Below are 6000 nucleotides of genomic sequence, written 5' to 3'. Positions count from 1 at the left end.
CTACCACATCTTCTAGGTCAAATTTGTGAAAATTAAAAATGGCATCCAAATGTGATAATTGGGCAAGGCTGAGAAGCAGCACACTCAGAACTGTCACCACTAATCCAGCTGTTGCCCTCTTTACACCTCTCTCCATTTCTGCCATTGCATAGAATTATATTCCTGATACTACAAACCATTTCTGACCAATATGTGTAACAGCCAAGCAAGAAACCTTTCAACAAGGCTTCCCAATTCACAGTAAAAATAGATGCACTGCACTTGATTTAGAGTTAATCGCATGAGCCATTATCAATTTTTGCTGTTACTCATATTTTCAATAGGGTCACTGACTATTATAGTGCATTTTAGAGGAAAAAATATTAGAAAGACAGAAAAAAGTTTTCCTCAAAATTCTGTCATGAGACTCTTTTTCAACTTTACCTGAATCTAATCAGCTTGACCACTTTTCTAGGCTGAGCACTTTTCTGATACAGAATTAGACTTTTGTGTGTTCATGCATGCTCATATACAAGAGGAAAAAAAGGGAAAACACAGTTCTCTCTTTTAAAAAGTAATATTCTAACTTTGACACCAACCTAGTCTATCAGACCCATCCTGCATTCCTGAGTGGTGGTTTTGTTTTGATTAATAACTCCATAAACATCAACCTTCTATGAACCTCACAGTTAACACAGCTCAGTTTAGGTTTGCAAGTAAACTTTCCTGAGGAAGTTTTTTTCCTGTTTGTTAGTGTCAGAAATTATTTACTACCATATAAATAAAACTTAGAAGAAAGTGAACTATTCTAATTAGATAATTCATTAATCCATTTAGATTGTTCTTGAAAGGTATTTTAGGAGCATGTGCAAAGAAGTTTTCTCTTTATATACAAGTTTATTCAAGCTTAGAAACAAACTGGTGAATTTACAATGAATAAAATATTAAATTATTTTGGCATAAATATAAATACAGAAAAATAAATGATGTAAAATATTACAAATATATTTTGATTTCTAAAAATATTAAGCATGAGGCAGCATTTCTGCTCTGAAAACCACAGTATGAATAAACCAGAGTCAATTGATATAATAGGCCCTTGGGGAATGATTATATAGAGGGGCTTCTGGAGGAAAATTGAGGCAGCTTTACATAACATCAGGACAGAATATAAGCACCTAGATATCTCTGCATTGTTACTAGAGGCACAAAAAAAGCCAAGATTTTTGTTCTAGAAGAGTAAGTATGGCTTCAGTAATATATAATCTCCAGGGGAAAGCAGATGGATTTAGGAGTAAATCTATAATTTAAAAGGGCGAATTATTTCAAAATACTATTTTACCCTAAAACCAAAAAACCTTGTATCACTGTGACTTCAGTACATCTATTCAGTAAGATTGAAAAAAATTCACTCCTTTAATGAATACATAAAACCAATTCTAAGATATCCCATACTCCAAGTAGATCTTTCTCAGTCCTGTGCTTCCTGCTCAAAATCAGATTTTGGGTAGGTAAAAACAGAATTGTCTGGTAGTAAAAATTTTCCCTGAAATTTTATTTGCATTGGAAAGGATAACCCTCGAGCCTGATGCTATGCTGTCACTATGATGCCTAAGGTACCCAACAGGAGGGCAGGAGATCTCTAAAAGGCTGAGCCACTGGCAGGGATGGAGGAAGGGGCAGAAAGAGAGAGTCAACAGAAAATAAATGAAGGACAGAGAAGAAAACCAATGTGAACTTTACCAGGATTCTAAAACAAAGTCACAGAACAGTTTCTTTATCATTACGAAGGCTGGGTTTACTCAGAAGTAACAGCAAGGTCTAAACCACTCCTAGTGTAGTAAAAATAGAATATCTCTTTCTGCTGGTTGCCCTATTTCTGGATTATTTTTTTTTTTAAACCAAACCCAATTGTTCTGTATTGCTGTGACCTGAGAGGCCAGACTTCAGTCAAATCAGGCATCCCTGTGTGATTGCTCGAGCTCTCCTCAAGTCTCATGCAATTAAAAGCATCAATACTGGCACACATTAGTGACAAAAAGTTAATGCAAGAGCTAATTGAGACCATCTCCCTCACAGGCCATTTCACAGCATTAATAGCACGGAAAGCAGCCGTTAATATGTAATTAAATTTCCGGGATGCATGGGCTATCAAAGCCAGGTAGCTGGAACCCTACTTCACACCTTTTAACCTCTCATTACCTCTGGAGCCCAAAATAGCCACTGTGCTTGGCAATTCTGTGTTAATACCTTCCTCTACAAAAGCAAACTGGCACCAAGGAGCAATTCTGTCAGCAACAAAAGCCAGCTCAGTGAAACAAGCTGCATTTTCTAAGCTTTATTTGTCAGGGAGATACCAAACAACACATTATTAACTATCCTTTCAGGGGTAAAGACACCCCTCAGAGGTAAAGCACTCAGAATTTCTGGGCTCTGAACAACTTCTTCCAATATATAATTATATTCTTCTGGCCAAAATTAACTGATTTCATTAACAAAACAAAACATTGAAATTTTAATTCCTTCTGAATCTTATCCCACACTGCATGAATCAGAAATGATTCAAAGTGAAAACTGCTAGTGTGGGGTTGAGAGGGATGTTTCCACACTAAGATTTTGAGAGACAGGTCCTTGTGTATATCACCATTTCATGAAAAGGAAACCAGAGGTACATTTTCCCATTTTGGGCACACGGTTTGAGCTACCCCAAGGTTCTGGAGCAGTTAGCACTGCCCAAATATCAGTCTGAGCATTCATCAGGAGGAGTGCACTCGCCACAGGGCACTTTTAATGCTTTTGAATAAACAGCAGACAATCACTCATGCCAGCCTCTGATAAGAGCAAAGCCAAAGTGTACTGCTGAGAAAAGGCATCCAATTTATCCCTGAACCCACATAAATACCCCTTATTGAACTATCTGTCCCCCTGACAGCAGACTCCTTGGGCTTTTGGGGTTATTTTAAACTTAAAATTTATTTGGGCTCTCTGGCAACATGAAACGAAACCTTTTTAGTATTCTGGAATAACAACTGACATGGCAGACTTCCCAACTCCTCTGAGTCAGGGATGGGCCCTTTGTCATTCAATTTAAGGTATAAATTTAAAAATGGTTTCCAGGAAGAGTCTTAACTCCAAATACTGGCTGCATCTGAATTCAGCTGAGGCAAATTTTCATTCATCTGGATGAACTATTTCAGCTATTTCCAAACTGGATGCATTTCTGATGACAGAGGAGGAGGAAAGAAGTGCTAGCCTAGCATTTGAATGGACCATTAATTTTTCAGTGTAAAAAATATTTGTTAAAGAATTTTCAGCCTTGGGATTTGCATCTTTCCCAGTTCCAGGTAAATGTTGAGAGTTTTGGTTTTATAACCACAGATTAATTAGTCTTCGAAAAGCACCAATGTCCAAAATATTTTTGTTCCAATTTAATGGAGAAAGAAAAAGTAAAATTAAGGCTCAAGTCCTTAAAAACGATTATCCAAAGGGATTCTTTATTCCAGGAATGCTTCAGACACCAAAATACTGTTTTACAACAGAAACTGCAACTGAACTAAGACACAGTATTAAAAAACACTTTATAAAATCTATTTTGAAGGGCTCAGCATCCTTGTAAAATGAGGCAGTGCACATTATATGCCGAGGCTATTGCTGTAGAAACCTGAGATCATCTCTTGATGTGCAGGGATATTGAGTCACTGGTACAGCTCTGAGGAATTGTGTTCACTTGAATACTCTGTAGGAAGGAGCATCCCTGTGTTCTCTAAGGTATCCTCTCATGTGAGAACAGAGTGAGAGAGAAATGTTTTTGGAGATGAGTTGCCCACCTCACAAGCTGAGATGTGGGCAGACACAACAATTGCTCAACAAGCTGCTGCAGGAGCAGAAAAGGATTAATCAGCTCCCCTTACCCGTGATGAGGACACAGGGACAATCAATGTGTTCTGTCAGGACTATCAGGCAAAGAAAACAGCCAACCCCAAACCTCCCCATAACAGAAATACTGAACTACTGCAATAGGATGATGACATCAACTCAGAAATCTACAGCACTGGAGCATTCAGAGAGTGCAGGCAAAACTCAAAACAAGTAAGTTGAGCTGCATTGAAGAATAGGAATTAAATCAATTCAATGCTTATTTTCTAAACTGTGATTTTAAAAAATCTTCATCTTTTTCACAAAAAGGAATTGGAAAAAAAAAGTCCCACTTTCAGCTTTTCCACTAGCTTCAGCAATCACAAAATATTCTCCCCAGTTAATATTACAGCTTATTTATCTACAGACAAAAAGTTGTTGCTTTGTTTTTTGTTTTTTTTTAACATGGTGTTGTGTTCTGTCTCCACGCAGTTCTTCACACTTCAAAAATAAAAAGAAACACAAATATCTACGCATGGCCAATGGCAGCTCTGTACAGCCACCTTCTCAGCCAAAGTAATCATTCATACCATTTGTTTAATTGGTTTTGAAAAATCATTCTTCATATTTATGGACATAATAACTGCCATTCAAAAAATCCAGTTTTATTACATTAAGTTCAGATTCTTGAATATAAATACATTTCTAACATCAAATGTAGTATTTTGGGCTGTAAACTGAAGAAATAAAAGATAGTGATTGTAGTGATTTTGTATTCTGGAATTGTACTTCTTGAGTCAATGATTTCTGTACATAGCAGATCACCTCTGGAGTGGGTTTGCCCTTAACAGTCAGGGTTAAAGTTTCTCTCAAGCCTATTTGACTTTCCAGAACTCAAATTTCACTACTTTAACCTCAAAATAATGCTTGAGAGAGAAGATATAGCAGGTCTAATGCTTGGGATTTGTTACTGGAGTTTAAAATAACAAAATTTTCAGCACCTAAATTGAAGCGCAAAATTTTGAGTTAAGTGTGGAGTCTTAACAGTGACTAAACAAAGAAGCATATGTCTGTAAAAGAAAAAAGCAAAGTAATAAAGAAAAATGCTTTGCTCTCTATTTGTAACAAAATGCAAGGAGGTATGAGGGGATGAAATTTAGCAGGAGTAACGACATGGTTATGGGAGGGTAAGAAATAAGCACGTGAGTTACATTGCTTCAGAAGAACTCAGGAACATCACTGTTTTCCAGAGACTTTGGTCATTTCTTGGAAGGTGCCCAGCCACTCAACAGATAAAGCTGACCAGTCTGAAGGATGATTCTGCAATGGTGTGATTTTTCACAGAATCACAAAGAACTAGGTTGGAAAAGACCTTTGAGGTGACCAAGTCCATTTTGTTGCATTCAACAATAAGTCAAGGAAAAGGAGCAGCTCTGACCTCATTCCATTTGTATATTCGGTGACCATTTCGCATGTGGGGAAAAAATAAAATCACACTAACCATATTCTAAGTAAAAAATACTTTTTTTTTTCTTTTTTTTTTTTTTTTAGCTGCATGCCCTCTCGTGTTCTTGTGTTTGTCTGAGATGTTTTTGAATGCTGCAATGGTGGAAATGTCACAGCTTCCTCAGGCAGCCTGGGCTTTATGGCAGCTAAGGGCAAGTGCAGTTGCACTACAGGTTTTTGTATGCAACACTGCCAACCTCTGACAATTCAATCTGATTCCTGACCTGCTCATTATCTCTGCAGCAAAGACTCCCAATTATTTTGGCAGTAAGTAACCTAAGGACTGCTCTGGCATATGCAAGTCTTCACTATCTGATCTGAAGAAGGTTGTCAATCAACCTCTCCAGAAAATAACGCTCCTGTCATCAGCTAGAGCTTCTAAATAAATAGACATCTGAGAGAGTTCTACTCATGCAGCTTTTGTCATATGTAGCTTTACAAGTTTAATTGGAATTGGAATTTACTCCATATTTACTCTGACAAAAACAGTCATTGACAAAACAATAGCAGCAATCCTCCCAGCCAAACTGGGTCTATTCTTTCCTAACCTCTTGCATTGGGTCTAATTTCAAAGGAGAATGGAATTTGCAAAAAACTAATGAAGCATCCCCCTAGGAATGTAAAGGACAAGGCTATAGAAAGATAGATTTCAAGGGAGTC

This window comes from Catharus ustulatus, chromosome 8, assembly GCF_009819885.2.
Source record: "Catharus ustulatus isolate bCatUst1 chromosome 8, bCatUst1.pri.v2, whole genome shotgun sequence".
NCBI classification, from domain to species: Eukaryota; Metazoa; Chordata; class Aves; order Passeriformes; family Turdidae; genus Catharus; species Catharus ustulatus.
The sequence above is the reverse complement of the archived record's forward strand: the minus strand, read 5'-3'. Positions refer to the sequence as shown.